We start from the raw sequence: 16,739 nt of genomic DNA on the forward strand, positions 1-16,739 counted from the left end.
AGGGATATCCTCCCTTTTGTACTCTGAAGGATCTGGTTGCATTTGCTTCATGAAATCCGCTCTCTTGACCTGCAGTTGAGCCAAGTCTCTCCGGAGGAAATGCAGCTTTCAGGCTGAGAGGTTTGGGGAGCACAGTTTAGAGTGGAGGTGTGTGTACATCATTCATCTAGGTAAAAGAGCCTGGCGTGCAGCTTTGGGTATTGGGAAACGTGCACCAGTGCTGGACCATGGGTCCAGGCTGCAGCTACCTGGTCTGCAGGCCTGTGCGATCACATAGAAAACCTGGGGAGTGCCTTCAATTATGGATATGCCATGTTGCTCACACCTGTTTAAAATACATAAAAAAAAAATGTATAGTCTTCAGATCTGCCTAGCCCTGTAGTTCTAGAAATAATGAATAAGAAGTTTGGGCTTTTGTTTTTGAGACCTCAAACAGAAACTTGTTTTTCTTGGTTATTTCTGCTTTTCTTGGGAGACCTTGTCTGACACATGTGAACAACCTGAGGTTGCACAGCTCATCCAAAGCACAGGACAAATTAAAATGAACCTTTCTTTTGGGGCTGTCTTCTTTTATCTTATATATAAATAGAGCTTAATTCCTTATATTCCTTTACATTGTGATGATTCTCAGGTTGTACATCCCATGACTGGAAGTATTTTGTTTTTCACTGTCTGCAAGTTACAGCCTCTTGGCAGATGTGGCTATCTGAGGTTGGAGGGTTAGTTATTAGCAATGTGTCTTCCTTAATCATATTTACTGCTGGAAACCAGCTTTTCTGTCAAGGTATACAGGAGAACATATGAGCTGTAAGCTGGAACAAAGATGCTTCCAGTTACAGATAGACCGTTTTCCCCTTATGCAGTAAACTCTCTTTCCTGGGTATGTTGTAAATGTTTGAACACTTCTCATCTCTAATCGATCTACTGAAGATTTTCAAAGAAACAAAATGTAACTCTATAAATACACTCCTATGAGAACATAAGAACGTGGTTTGAATTAATGAAAACGAATCCTCATATTGCTGCCTGTGGTGTCTTCCATTCTTGCAAGTGATGGCCATTACTGGTTACCTGTTGGAAGTTAAATAGTTGCATTTGAATAGATGGAGCTGCAGTGAGACTGTCCATCTTTGGGGGCTGGAGAGTCTTTACATTTGAGCATGAACAAAGTTCATAAGTGCTTGTACAAAGTATCATGCTGATCAATCACTTGTGCATTTCATACAGGTGCTTTTAATTTATAGTGTCCTCATTGTGACCATGTTCATGTCAGTGGTGACCTGTAGTAACAGGAGCACTACCATGCCTCATGCTTTTGTTGGCCTGGGGGAAAAAAAAAAAAAAAAGGAAGAGTTGATCTTCAAGACTTCCTTTTGAAAGAGGAGGTGCACTGAACAGGCTCTTCTGGTCCCAGTTCTAGGTGCTTGGTGACATCGCATAACCTGTGTGTCCATATGACCTGTCCTGACATGTCAGCCTTTTGGAGGTGCTTGAATGACTGTCTGTATGCATTTGCCTGCATGCAGTGTGGTCTGTTATCATTTACTCAGCATATAAGCTAAATATTTTTTTCTGGTGTTTTCAGAAACTAATTTCATATTGTTCTTTTGCCTTCCCCCATTTAAGGGTCAAGATGAGGCTGATCTATCAAAACCACCCTGGCTCAAAGGAGGGTAAGTGCTATCCTGAGACCTTGCTTCACTGTGTTTATAGTTACAGTATAGTTTGAGGTCTCCAGTTCAACTTAAGTAGAAGCAGCACTTCTGATGCTTTTAATGGCTGGTTTTAGGAATAATCAGGTAGCTATGCCTTGCTTAGAGCCAGGCTGCTGCTACATTTTATGGTCTCCTTTTAAACAGCTGGAGGTTGGCTGTGCAGCTCTTCTGAAGATCTGTGGTTAAGGACAAGGGTTTAGTTGCAATGTATAATCTAATGTGATGGGGGCAGGCACTTATGGCAGTAGTATTAAATAATCCTTGCTGAACACCACAGAGAGGGGTATTTTCCCTGGTGTCAGGTGTGACTGATTCAGGACAGGGAAAGAGTAGCTCACAAAAATTGCTGTGTATTTTGCTCTTAGAAATAAAGGTAGCTTTGGGGAAGTCTCCTGTCTTTGTAATGATTCCTGTGGTTAATGTAGAAGTCAAAACTGGAGCAGCTCTGGAAATCATTGCAGCTTTTCATTCAAACAGTGGTCATCATACCTCTTTTACACAGGTGAGAGTGAGAAACTGCATTCTTTCTGTAACACACTAGTTGCAGCAAATGAAGCAGACATTCTGATTGTGTGTAATTTCAGCATGATACTCAGCATAATAGGTGCCAGCATGGTAGCTTTCCTAGAATCCTCTATGGAAAAAAAAGGAATGACACATTTTCCAAGCTGTTAGGTTATGTGCCTCGTTCGTGATTAGAGCGATACAGTTTGGTAGTGGTGCACTCATTAGGAGCTGAGGTAGCAGCAGATTTGTCCTGATATCTCAGCAAGAGGTTGGCTTGCTACACATACAAGTTAATTCTCATACTACCAAAGTAAGCTTTCCTAATAAAATGCAAAGTTAAATCAGAGGCTTCATTATATGGCTTTCTGCTTTGGGAGTCATTGTTCTGTAAAGTTGGTATTCCCACAAAGCTTCCTCCACACCTGCAGATGCCTGGAGCTGCCTAGCAACCCCATACTTTCTTAAGGAGTCCAAGACTTTGATGGAAAACTGGCAATTAGCAGGAGCAGAAGACAGTGATTTATTCTAACTATAAACACCTTCACCTGCTTTAACAAGGAGTTGGTGCACTGAGTTTACTAGTGAAGCCTCACAAAATGATTTCCTAGCCTGAAAGATTCATACAACTGCAGTCCTGAAATAGTTAAAATTTATTTTGTCTGTTCAAGGCCATGTTTGCTCTAGTCTGTAAGTTTTTCCTCTTCTATGGGAGATCTAACAAAACAAATTGACTAATGTAGTTTTGATGAAAGTTTGGCTTGTTTACTATATCCCTACATGCAAGAGATTTCCAGAAAAGGTGGTGGTGGGTGGTGAACCTTTAATTCCACTATTAGCCACATTGTGGCTTAATTAGCCACAACATATATTAAAGCACTTAGGTTTGGAGTTCTTTCATGTGAAGATTAGAGAAGTGGTGTCCTTTGAGGGAAGTAATCATCTTCTGTCATCACAAACAATCTTTGCTTCCTTAAATTCTGAAGATTTAATGTAAGCATCTGTGTGATAAAGGTCATATTAAAAAATGAGTACATACTTCAAGCTATTTGCACTTTTAGCATAATGTAGCTTTTAAAAAAAAAGTACAATTATTACGGATCAGTTTCTGTGTGTAATATCTCATATCTGTGTATTTTATTTATTAGTGCAAATCATATTCTCACACAGAGACGCTATTCACTTCCCAATATAGCACTCCATAATAATGCTATAAATATTACAAGCATTGCAGAGGAGAGTTGCAGAGGAGTTACTCTATTACATATAAAGCCATGGTGTACATATTTGAAGCAGCGTTCTTCTGTCTGTACAAACACTGTAATTTTGTAAAGCAAAGTAGAGATTGTGCTAGAGTAGAGATTGATGTAGCTGAAAGCACAAGCTAAATAATTTTTGAAAATTAAGAACCGCTGATATTTTTTTTTTTTAATATTAGTAAGCTAATAGCAGGTTACCTGAGTGTATAACTATCTAGGTATTAAGATACCTCACTTCAGAGGAGAATGCAAGCACCTTTCAAATATTGCTGTTCTCTATCAGTCTGGCTTACAAGCGGTTCTCTTATTTTACAGGTGCAAAAACCTTAGTCTAACATAAATATTTTTGCAAGAAAACAGGCTGTAACTAGACATGTTTCTTAAGTACGATATCTTGTTTAGGCTTGTATTGAATTATAAAATGTACAATTTTAGCTTTTTGTTGTTGTTTGTTTGTTTTTTCCCCTAGGAAACATCAGTGTCACAGTTTCCTTTCAATTGAATTAGAAAAAAAAAAACAACTTTGAAAATTCTGTAGAAAAGAAGTGTTATTTCCTAGCTGTGCTGTTAACTTTAGCAGGGGCATTGACTCTGGATTTTTACTTGTGACTATTTTGTTGAATCTTTTCTTCTTACAGATGCTCCCTTTATATTTTGCATATGCTTTCATAATGATTTGACCCAAATTTTTGACCCAAAACTTAGCAATAAATTAAACTGTATTGTGATTTAAATTCTTGACATCATCTGAATAGTCTTCTGTGACACCTATTTTACCCCAAAATAGTATTGCTAATATCAGGCAACATTTTGTAGCATTAGGACAGCAGAAAAAAATCCTGTTTGATCCCAGCAAGACCGTGCTGAGTTCTTATGCTTATATTTATTATTTGCTGATCTGGGCCAGATCTTTCTATTATAAGCCAGAAGGGATTATTGTGGTGTAACTCGAGCAAAAATATTTTCTGAAGCTGTGTGTTGGAAATGAGAATAGCCTTTAGTAAAAACACCATGTAGCCTTGCTGTAAGGATTTCCAGTACTAGTGATTTGTGGAAGAACTCTACAACTCAAAGCAAATGAGTTATAAAGTAGGTATGTGGCTTATTTCGGCGCCGGGCGCGTGCGGGATAGCTCCCAAAGGCATGCATGCCCTAACGCGGCAACTTGCTTTGGTTATATGCAGTAAAGAGTTACATATGCATGAAGTTTCCCAATACACCTATACATATGCATAAGCTATCCCCGCTTTGTATTAAAATTAGCTCCAAGAAGTCATTTCCATAAAGTCCTCCTGTCTGTGCTTGCGCAGTGCCTTCTGGTGGTAGTCATTGGGGGGTCGTGGGGATGAAGTCCGATAACTCCTCTTCATCACCACTAGTTGACCCCCTGCCTTTGTACAGACTCAGCTGCTCCTTGGCTCTTGTCCAAACCACAAGATCCGTCTCAGCTGGCTTTTGAGACAGGTTCCCCATTTTTGTCAGGAAACATCTTCTGTGAGGGGCCCCGAGACTCCTTGTTTCGGTTAATTTGCACAGTAGTAAGCAAAGACACTCAGCAACATCTATTTTAATGCAATTAAGCAAGCCCCCATTCTTCTATCCCTGGCTTCACTAGAGAACACATCCTTTGCCAGAGACTCCAACAGTTTAAACTAACTGAACTGCTGTAAACCTGCATCTTTTTCATGCCCGAGTTGGTCTCCTGTTCCCAACTGCAGGATCTAGTGCTCACGTTTTGCTGGCAGAGCAGTGTAGCAGACTGTGAATGAGGTTTGTTCCTTATGTAGGAGCACAAAGAACCGTGCACAGCTCTGTAATGCAAATATGTCGAATATTGCATGTGGAGGCAAGGGTAGTTCATGCGGTTACACTTGACTTCTTGCCTTCCCACCAGACTTGTTCAGCCAGCAGCATCTGTCATCTCAGCCATAGATTGGAAGTGTCACCCTCCTATGCCCAGTCAAAAAAGTCAATTTTACCATTGCAGCACTATGGCATGTTTATATATATAATAGACTCCTGCCCTCTTTTGACACAGCCTTGCGCTAGGTTGCGCAGTGACATCTTTCTCCATCCTAGTGTGGTCTGCTATAACACAGGTGGTTTGGTCATCATTTGTTTTTTTCCTAGACTTACTCATTTTTTTGACTTTTGGCTGTATTAAAAGTGGATTTGAGCAGGCCCTGCTTGCCAAGGAAGGTTGGCTGCCTGTAGTCACTTACCAGCCTACCAATTTCCACGGCATGTGTGAATTTGGTTCTCTAGATCATTTAAAAGTGCACCTCCATGTGTATCTTTTATATATGGAATATTAGTAAGAGTAGTTTGTCCCATACTACCTATTCTAGTAGTTGTCTTAAATCATTTTGGCTGACTGTGGTATAGCAAATCATCAAAATATACAGGTTAACAGTGCCAACCCTCTTACCTTTACGAAGAATGCTGCAGATCTCTGGTTCTACTGTTAGGTGAAGATTTTTGCCAAATCCATGCCACACAGAAGCTGTGGGGATAAGCCTGTCTTCACTTGCTAGTGGCAGCGACTGGGAAGCACTGGATGCTCTGAAAGCTTGTGCACAGTCTACTCTGAGGTAGCTCAGACACTCAGCCTTGAGACTGGGAAAATGACTTTTCTTTTTCGTGGTTAAGCAAGTTTGTTTTAGTATTAAGTTTTGTTTGCAGTGAACTGATTCTTCCTGTTCTCATTGACTATGATATTAGCAAAGAGACTGGTGTTCTAAGGAAGCTTTTTGGTCATCTGTTTACTGTCTGTCACTGCTGGTGAGATTTTTTTAATCCTTTTTCCTCTTGAATTTCCAGGCCTGTAGGTGGTCTCTATGGCATTGATAGCATGCCTGATCTACGCAAAAAAAAGCCAATTCCACTTGTCGGTGATCTGGTAAGAGATTTTTCTTCTGCCACACAGTCACTGGTGCAAGTGGCTTTATATTTTGACATATGGTAATGTTCATTGTCACTTCAAAGAGTTGTAAGTTTCCTTCTTAGTTTAATTCTTACAAAAAGGGTTTAAGGAGTTGTGCTTGGAAAAATCTCTGAGAACAAGGTATGATTTCATACAGTGTTGCATTTATTTGGCAGAATTAAGATATTTTTCATGTTCATCTTCCTTCTTTTTCTACACAGAATATTTGATTATTTTTGTGCCTGCATTATTATTTTTTTCCTAAAAATCACATATTTTGTGGAAAGTTATGATGTCCATGTGAGATTTGGCAACTTACCAGAAGACTGGAATTTGAGAGGATAGATAAATGAACATGTGTGTTTGGATTTTTTAATGTAATTTGAAATATTGCCAGTAGGCTCCTGTGCTGAAGAAGCACAAGAACCAAGCAAGTAATGAGGACAAGTTTCTTATGGTTGTGTGATATGGTGAAATAAGGCTTCTCTGGGACAAATGATTTTCTGTTGTCTGTGTGATCAGTACACATAGCACATTCATAGTTGGGAGAGATGCTGTAACATCTGAAAGACCAAAGTTTCTATATCCTGCAATTCCTGTGAAAAGATGCATACAATTTTCTCTTCCAGCTTATGCATCGGAAGCCTAACGTGTCTTACTATCTGCTTGTGTCTTCTAACCTGTGCAATGATGGCATTAACTTGTGTTACTTCCTTTGTATGCTTTCATTCTCTCTCTACAGGCTATGGTAAGTGGAGCTAAAGACAATCCAACAAGTCTTTACCAGAAACAAAAATTATTATACCTTATTTTCCCTCTGCTTTAATGCTTTTTATTTTGAACCTGCAGTATTGCAGTGCATGCATATTCAGCACTCTGTCCTGCTTACATCACTGATGGAATGAACTTTTTGGTCTGTCTTCAAATAGTGTAAATCAGAGCATAAATGAAGGTCTCTGATAGGATTTGATGATTTCAAAATAGGTGTTGCTGGCTTTAATTTCTTTCTCAGCCTTCATCTTTGTATAGCAGTGTTAGGTGCTGCAAGGGCAGGTCCTGTGCTGCTCAAGGGTGCAGAGTGGCATTGGCATGATGTGAAAAGGGTCGGTTTCGAGGGGAAAATGCTGTTCATTGTATTCAGTGATGGCCAATGAATGTGATTCACCAGCACATTCAAACCTGTGCTCCTGGTTGTATCCTTTCACTGTCACATTTGGGAGTGTTATGTATGTTTTAAAACTGACAAAATAACCCCCCTTTGTTTATGAATAAAGTTAAATATAGAAGATTGAGTCCCACGTAATGATCTTACGCAATACCAGTGTTACCATTTGTCCTGGTTCCAGTTAGGACAGAGTTAAGTAGCTCATAGTAGCTGGTAGGGTGCTATGTTTTGGATTAGGATGAGAAGAGCGCTGATAACATGCTGATGTTTTAATTGTTGCAGAGCAGTGTTTACACCAGGCCAAGGACTTTTCGGCTTCTCGCTCTGTCCTGCCAGCGAGCAGGCTGGGGGTGCAGCAGGAGCTGGGAGGGGACAGACCCAGGACAGCTGACCCAAACTGGCCAAAGGGGTATTCCATACCATCTGACGTCATGCTAAACAATATATAGGGGTGGCTGGCCGGGGTGGGGGGGCCGGCTGCTCGGGAATAGGCTGGGCATCGGTCAGCGGGTGGTGAGCAATTGCATTGTGCATCACTTGTTTTCTTACACATTATTATTGTTAATACTATTATCATTATCACTATTATTATTATTATTGTTATTATTATATTCCTTATATTCCTGTCTTAATAAACTGTCTTTATCTCAACTCACCGGCTTCACTTTCCCGTTTCTCTCCCCCATCCCAGAGAGGGAGGGGGGAGGGTGAGCGAACGGCTGTGTGGTGTTTAGATGCCAGCCGGGTTAAACCACAACAGTCCTTTTGGCGCCCAACGTGGGGCATGAAGGGTTGAGATATCGACAAATCTGACCAGAGTGTGTTAAACTAAAATTGGTATAAGTATTGGACCTGCTTAATAGTTGCTAGTCACGATGTTGATTGCCTTAATCTCCAGTCTGCTGTACCTGTTTTCCAAATTGAGTTTTATGGTGCGTTACTTTCTGTATGTGCTCCCTGTTGCACTGTTTATCTTTTCCGGGCCCTGGTTTAAGATTGTTATGGTACTGTGCAGTGTAGCAATGGCTTATGAAATGATGAAATATCTGGTCACGACTTTAACCTGGTATTTGTACTCAGCACTGACGTCGACTCTATACTTTGGAACCCATATCTCGGAAACTATTAGCAATTACACCTATTGCCTGTTTTCGTTAGGGAGCCAATCTGTCGAGGGGACAGGGGAAGACATGTTTCCCTACCTGTTCACTCTCCCTTTCTCCTTCACCACCACCCTCTTATCCCCCGAGCTAGTTACGATAGTTCTCCAAGATGTTGAATATCCTTGGGATACTCAGACCAGCCTGCTCTTGTTGTTATGTCTCCTGAATGCGCTTCAGATTTTGTGGAGGGTTAAACAACTACTCAGGAATCTCATCCGGAGATCTGTCTTGAGGCGGGATAGTTGCGAGTGGCAGGGAGTGTGGGAGGATATGGGCAGGTTTCTAGAGCAGTGGTCACCTCCAGTGTTTTGGACATTCACCCCTGAACAACTGCAAAATCCTAAAAAGCTGGCAGAATGCTTGAAAAAAAGGTGTCATGACTCTGGCAGTTCCAAAGTGACACAAATCACTGTAGCGTGCTGGGGTCTGGCTTGTGCCTATCGAGCTGCAATTGATGCTACTAGCAACCTACAGATGGGCTCGTGATCGAGGGGTGGACCTGACCATGGACACTATAGCACAGGTTATTCATGACTGTGAAACATGTGCTGCAATCAAGCAAGCCAAACTGTCAAAACCTCTTTGGTATGGAGGACGATGGCTGAAATATAAATATGGAGAGGCCTGGCAGATTGATTACATCACACTCCCTCAAACCCGCAACGGCAAGCGCCACGTACTTACAATGGTGGAAGCAACCACCGGATGGCTGGAAACATATCCTGTGCCCCATGCCACCGCCCGGAACACTATCCTGGGCCTTGAAAAGCAAGTCTTATGGCGACATGGCACCCCAGAGAGAATTGAGTCAGACAACGGGACTCATTTCCGAAACAACCTTATAGACACTTGGGCCAAAGAACATGGTATTGAGTGGGTGTATCACATCCCCTATCATGCACCAGCCTCTGGAAAAGTTGAACGATACAATGGACTGTTGAAGACTACACTGAAAGCAATGGGTGCTGGGACATTCAAAAATTGGGATACACATTTGGCAAAGGCCACCTGGTTAGTCAATACCAGGGGATCTGCCAACCGAGCTGGACCTGCCCAATCAAACCTGTTACGCACTGTAGAAGGGGATAAAGTTCCTGTAGTGCACGTAAGAAACATGCTGGGTAAAACAGTCTGGGCTACTCCTGCCTCAGGAAAAGGCAAACCCATTCGTGGAATTGCTTTTGCTCAGGGACCTGGATGCACTTGGTGGGTAATGCAAAAGAATGGGGAGGTCCGGTGTGTACCTCAAGGGGATTTGATACTGGGTGAGAATAGCCCATGAGTTGAATTGTAGTATGTTAATTATTATATAATAATGTATGTCATCACTACCATGATTGCTATATATCATAGATGAAAATGGTGATTAATTAGAATGTATTGGACAGAGTGTAACCTGAGCATGACATAAATGGTATGGAATAAGGGGTGGATATCTGTCCTGGTTCCAGTTAGGACAGAGTTAAGTAGCTCATAGTAGCTGGTAGGGTGCTATGTTTTGGATTAGGATGAGAAGAGCGCTGATAACATGCTGATGTTTTAATTGTTGCAGAGCAGTGTTTACACCAGGCCAAGGACTTTTCGGCTTCTCGCTCTGTCCTGCCAGCGAGCAGGCTGGGGGTGCAGCAGGAGCTGGGAGGGGACAGACCCAGGACAGCTGACCCAAACTGGCCAAAGGGGTATTCCATACCATCTGACGTCATGCTAAACAATATATAGGGGTGGCTGGCCGGGGTGGGGGGGCCGGCTGCTCGGGAATAGGCTGGGCATCGGTCAGCGGGTGGTGAGCAATTGCACTGTGCATCACTTGTTTTCTTACACATTATTATTGTTAATACTATTATCATTATCACTATTATTATTATTATTGTTATTATTATATTCCTTATATTCCTGTCTTAATAAACTGTCTTTATCTCAACTCACCGGCTTCACTTTCCCGTTTCTCTCCCCCATCCCAGAGAGGGAGGGGGGAGGGTGAGCGAACGGCTGTGTGGTGTTTAGATGCCAGCCGGGTTAAACCACAACACCATTGCTACCAGAACATAAAAGTGAAGAGGTGAACCCAGTTATCATTATTACCAGAGAAACAAAAATTTGAGACTGGCTGTGGGCAGATGAGAACTAGTTGGAGACCTCCCAGAGTATGCATTTGACTCTTTTGAAATGTGAACTGTCATTTAAGAAAGTAACTTGAATGTAATAGACTGCTGGCTTGGTATCTGGCATGACAGAGTGCCTTTGCTCACATCTCTGGGGGTGTAGTACCAGTGCGTTTCTGAACATTGGTAGTGAATAACAAATTTTCTTCCTTCTAGTCACTGGTTCAGTCCTGGAAAGCTGGAATTACCTCAGCAATGGCCACTAGAACATCTCTCAAAGATGAAGAGCTGGTAAGTGGGAGGGTTGCTTGGCTCATGTTAACTCTCAGTAAGCAAATTAGGGGAGTTTGGCTCTCTGGGATGCAGAGCCAGCTTCACAGATGTCTAGAAGTATAGATGCAAAGCTTCTTGTATCATTTGTTTACAGAAACCAAACGTAAAAAATAACATTTAATATGTCAGATATGATCCTGAAAAATACAAACTTATTTCCTTCTGTGCTATCTATTATGGGAGACAGTGTGAGAAACTTGCTTTATGTAAAGTATCCCTCATCCACAAAATTTAATTTCTTCCATCTCTTCCACTTTCTTTTAAATGTCTGGAGAAACATTTTTGAAAGTGTGTTCTCTACTGCCGCTTGTAGAATTTGGATAAATTTGGCTGCTTCAAATGTGTAGATAAACTGCACTGTTCATGCCTTTTCCATGTGTTAACCAGCAAAAACAGGTTCAGTCACCTTCCTGGCTGTTGGTTTATGTGTGTTCTTGTCTTTCAGAAATCTCATGTCTATAAGAAGACCTTGCAAACCTTAATTTACCCTATCTCTTGTACAACCCCACACAACTTTGAAGTGTGGACAGCCGCAACTCCTACCTACTGCTATGAATGTGGGGGGCTGTTATGGGGTATTGCATGGCAGGGAATGCGCTGCACTGAATGTGGAGTCAAATGCCATGAGAAGTGCCAAGACTTGCTCAACGCTGACTGCTTACAAAGTGAGTAGTGGTTTTGCTGTTTTCTATCCCAAGAGGTACAGTGGAGTGTGGCTGTTCAAGAAGTGTTACAAGAGCTTTCCTAAATATAAAGGTGATAGCTCAGTGATTAGTGAAGATGTATTTGTTAAAATGACTGTGTATTTTCAGAAAAGGTGCCATTAGGCTAAGCCTGCACCCATCACCCTGTGGATGCAGCTCTGCTGATGCAGGAGAGCTTCTTTGCAATGTTGTACTTTGTGTGCTTTAAAGGAAGGTTTAGTAATCGACTCTTTCACATATATATATATATATTTTGTTTGTTTTAACATGTGTAATGTGTTTAATCTCTCTCTGTGTCAGCTCAGGTGGTGTGTTTGCTAGCATTTCCTGCACAGAAGAGAGGCAGCAGGGTGGGTGAATAGGCTACAAAGCTGGATATTCTGATTTTTGTTCTGTCCATCTTGCCCTGGTATCCTAGTCAGGTTTTATTTAAACCTTCAGCCTGTTTTACTGGATTTTAAGCAGTGCAACAGTGGGTTCCTGCTTAGGGAATACCATCCGTGGACTTAGCCAGGATTCTCTGTACCAAGTGCAGGTTGTCAAGATGTTGTCATTTGAATAGGAGTGCCCTGTGGCTGAGTCGCTATAGAGACCTGAGTCTGAATGAGGTCGGATGATGGATCAGGTAGGAAGGTATTATTTAAGTGTATGGGCAGTATCTCATCTTACTACTAGCAGTTCTGTTTTTGTTTTTCTGCAGTGTTCAAAAACTGAGCCCTCTCTTCAAAGAAAGCAGAGCTAATAATTTGCATAGTAAAAGAGACCTTGCACATACAACGGAGAAGCTTAAAATGATTTGATTTTTCTCTTTTTTACCAAAAAAAAAAAAAAGAGAGAGAAAAAGTATGATTTTAGGCATCTGGATTGGTCAAATTATTTTTATTTGCTCCTAAAACAGTTTCTTGATTTGGTCTCAAATTTATATTCCTGCTTGAGAGCAAAATATCTTAGCCTGAATGGAATAGAAGTTTCCACTGTGTAAGTGTTAAATCTTGAGGAGGAAGGTGGGGCTGCTTCTGTTCACTCTTGATTTTCTTGGTGTTCCAGCTTGAAATCAGAAGGAATCAGAAGTTTGTGAAGTAGAAACCAGCTTATTGGAAATCCATGTCAGCAATTATAGGAGCATAGGGAGTCAAATCCTGTACCTATCTCAGACTCCAGTTATTTGGGAAAGCCAGACTGGATGATCCAGCAAGGGATACTAAAGAATCATAGGTCACTTGTTTTCTTACAGCTTATCATGACACCTTACATGGACATTGCTGCTGCTTGTATTTTTGATGTGTGCAGAGTTTTAAATTAGTTATATTTAGGACTGATGAGCTATGATAAGTTTGTAGAGTTCACCAGAACCATATGCTAACTGGTGATTTTCAGCATTTGAGATGAAAAGCTGTTGGTGTGTATCCAGGCTTAATTCAGATGCACACCAAGATGTTGCAGTGTCATAATGGAGTCATGATATCTCAGTATGGGAAAATGTTATTGATAGCACAGGAAAATTAGTCTTGCATGAGCAGCAGTGAGGAAATAGGCACAAAGCTGTACAGAGGAGAGGTAATGAAGTCAAAAACAATAGAAGGAAAACTAAGTTTAACTAATGACAAAGAGGAAAAGTATTCCTGCAGAGGGCAGCTGTGGCAATCCATGTGCAAGAAGGAGGACTTCAGACTGGGATGGGTACTGAGCAGAGTTCAATTGTAATGGAGAAAATGCGTGTGAATGTCTTGAGAGAGGATGATATGAGTTTGCTTGTTCATCTTTCAAAAGAGAGGCTTGGCAGTGTGGAACACGAGGACAGGAATAATGCTATTTCAGGAACCTAAGAATAGCCATACTGGGTCTGTCCCGAAATCATCTTTCTAAAGGGATGTGATGGAGTCCAAGGCAGAGGTGTAAGACATGCAATGAAGAGCTCCTAAGATGCTCTCTCTTTATCCTTCACCTGTTCTTGGAATTACTGGAGGTCTCTGCTGCATGGATACACTTCCTTTCTTGCTTGGCTGGAAATGGATGGAGAGTGGTTTTTTTTGTTTGTTTGTTTTTGTTTTTTTAATCCTCATAGCATGTAAAGCTTTTGGAAAAAGGGGGCTTTTATCTCTTGCCCTGAGTACCAGTATAGTACTAACTGAAATACAACCAGTTGGGAAATGTTGATATCAAAGGAAGCCTTATGATGGCTGAGGATGGATGTGTAGGATGCAGAGAAATGGATGCAGAGAAGTAGGCCGAATTATGAAGAGGGTGGAAGGGAAGGACGTTACACTAGTGAGATACTGACAAAAGGGAGCTGCACAGTTCTGGACTAGCATTTGGAAAGCCTTAGTATTCTGCTTCTGCAAGTGTATGTCTTGTTTCCCAGTAGTGATGCTAATCTAAGTCCTCAATTACAGTTAAACTTGAGGAAAGAAATTGCCCTGGGATATCAAAATCTGGTTCTTTGGAGATCATGAAAATGAGGAATTGAGATCTCAAGCTTCAAACTTCTATTGAACATAAAATCTGTGTTGTGAGTATGATTAGCCATATTAGTGCTGTTTTATGGTGTACTGGAACAACAAACCTGGAGAACCTCACATAAGCTATGAGGACTGCAGTGCTGAATGCCCCGCTTGGTACTGTTTTGTCTCCTGGGGCTTTGGTTCACCACTGGAATTGTTCAACACTTTTTGACTCAGAACTGGAAGTCTGGCATGTTTGTTGGGTTTTGGATGAGAAAGTTCTGAGTTGCACTCTGAACAGATTGCATTCCAGAGACTGGCTCTGTGAGTGGACTGTTAGGGAGACCAATAAGTCACTCTTGTGATAATCATCTTGGCTTTGGTGTTGAATGATGATCAGGCACCATGGTGATGAATGCTTGTTTGCTTCCAGAATCCTGTGCAGGAAAATATTTGCACAGAAGGAAGAAGGGTACCTTTATTTGAAACTCAAATATCTATTTTAAGTTTCATGAATATATAATTTCTAAGCATTATCCGCCTACTGAACAGCTGTCTTCTATCCTGCCAGTGTTGCTTTCTTGACTTTTTCCTCTTAAAGCATGAGATAACAACACTGGCAGTTTACTAATAGCTGTATCAATACCAGTCCCAATATAGCCTTACTTGCTTTCTGTTTCCAGTTATAAATTGACTTGTGATTCATTCCTAGGGAGGAAGAGATAAGGAAAGCCCAGTACCATTTATATGGTACTATACATGTCTATACACAGTACTTGTGTAGTCCCTTGCCTTTTTATTGCCATTTACAGAACTACTTGAAAAGCTGCACCACTGGCCTAAACTTTTTTGACCCAAATCCAGCTGCAGGAGAAGCACTGGTGACCTTCCAGTATAGTGACATGCATTGGGTTTATATCAAATATGTTATATGTAATTAATCCTCTGATAGTTATTGTGGAAGCCATGGTGGTTTTGTACCAACAAGAAAATGTCAAAATTAAGAATTGGTATATTGTTGTGACAGGGTTTGTCTGTTCTTTACTCTGTTAGTCTGTATAGTTAAACACAGTATCTGATTCTGGATTTTGCACTGCAGTTCATGTGTAACCCCTGCAGGGAGACAAATATCTTTCCTGTGAAGGAATAGTGGAGCCTTTTTTCCTGGGCAATCATCTGGGCAGAGTGGAGGAGCAGGATATTTACGGGCAGTTACCTCTGAAAGTCAGGAAGCAGAGCCAAGCCTTAGAGGTGATGAAAGAGGGCTGTCTAGGGGTCTGTGTGGCATGGCTTGCATCTCCTGCAATTCAGGATGCCACGGGCAGCTGCTAGACCTGATGCAAGTCTTGGTGAATGGCCCCACTATTCAAGGTCTCTGGAGGTGGTGGGGATGTGAAATATGTTTTTAGCTAGGACTCTTCCATTTTTCTGTGTTTGCCGTCAAAAGCCTATTCAATGCTTCTGCTGTGCTTGCCATTAAGGCAATGATGCAGACCACGCTACTCCAAAATTGCAGTACCTCTGGTCCCATCTGTGTTATCAGCAGTGAAACATTTATGTTAGCAAGATGCCTGGCTAATAATTTCTTTAGAAAATGTTTCTGAAATAGAGCACTCACTCATGTATGACACTAGCCCTTAATGTTTGAGTTTGGTTCTTCATTACCATAAGGTCAGGTCAGAAACAAACCCTGTCCTGCCCTTTCTTTGTATTGTTACAGATTTCAGAATTCCTCATAGGAAAAGCAACTTTTTCAGCTTGGCCTCTTACAGTTTCTGTAGTTCTATGTATACAATATAGAGTTCACCTCCATCCCTAAAAGACCTAGTTCTGTTAATGCTGAATAGCATTTCTTATCTGAAGTTCAAAGTATAGTCCCTGGTGTAATTTCAATTTCATATTCCTTTAATAAGTGTTGGGTCTACAGCTGGATGATTGTCTGATACAGGCATCACTTTGGGTAGTGGTAGTTCATCACTGGTGAGTGAAGACAGCGGGGACTACATAATTAATTCCAGTATTTTGATTTCATTTCATCTTAAGCCAACAATAGGAAACTCTGGGGCCTTTTTTCAGATAAATTTTATTGTACTAAATGGAATACTGAACATCAAGCCTCTAGCAAATAAAATGAAAAAAATAATTATCAGGTAATGCAAAGTTATGGCTTGTTTTATACCCAGGTCTTTAATAGCATACCTTGGTATGCAGTGTTCTTAATGAATTTCTGAAACTTCAGTGGTCACAGTCTATTCTAAACTGTGTTTTTATTCTTTTCAGTTTGGATGGTGGAAGCTATAATTGAGTTTTGTTTCTTTATTGAAGTGAATTTAGTAACGGTAAAAGGTATTAGATTGAAGGTCCTAGAAATTGCTGTCTTTAGGCAATGTTAGTCACTGGGCATGCTGTTGAGCCTGCTAACAAGGTTCC

At 41.1% G+C, this 16,739-nt stretch overlaps 1 pseudogene across 1 annotated transcript in view; it reads left to right on the forward strand.

The window, feature by feature from the left end:
• LOC310888787 (protein unc-13 homolog B-like) overlaps positions 1-16,739 on the forward strand; it is a 121,574-nt pseudogene that overhangs the window by 11,139 nt on the left and 93,696 nt on the right. The window contains exons 3-6 of the transcript XR_014589233.1: positions 1,627-1,673; positions 6,299-6,377; positions 11,048-11,122; positions 11,610-11,829. The product of XR_014589233.1 is annotated as a protein unc-13 homolog B-like (transcript). The remainder of the gene's footprint in view (positions 1-1,626; positions 1,674-6,298; positions 6,378-11,047; positions 11,123-11,609; positions 11,830-16,739) is intronic.

Source organism: Anser anser (genome assembly GCF_964211835.1).
Source record: "Anser anser genome assembly, chromosome: W".
NCBI lineage: Eukaryota > Metazoa > Chordata > Aves > Anseriformes > Anatidae > Anser > Anser anser.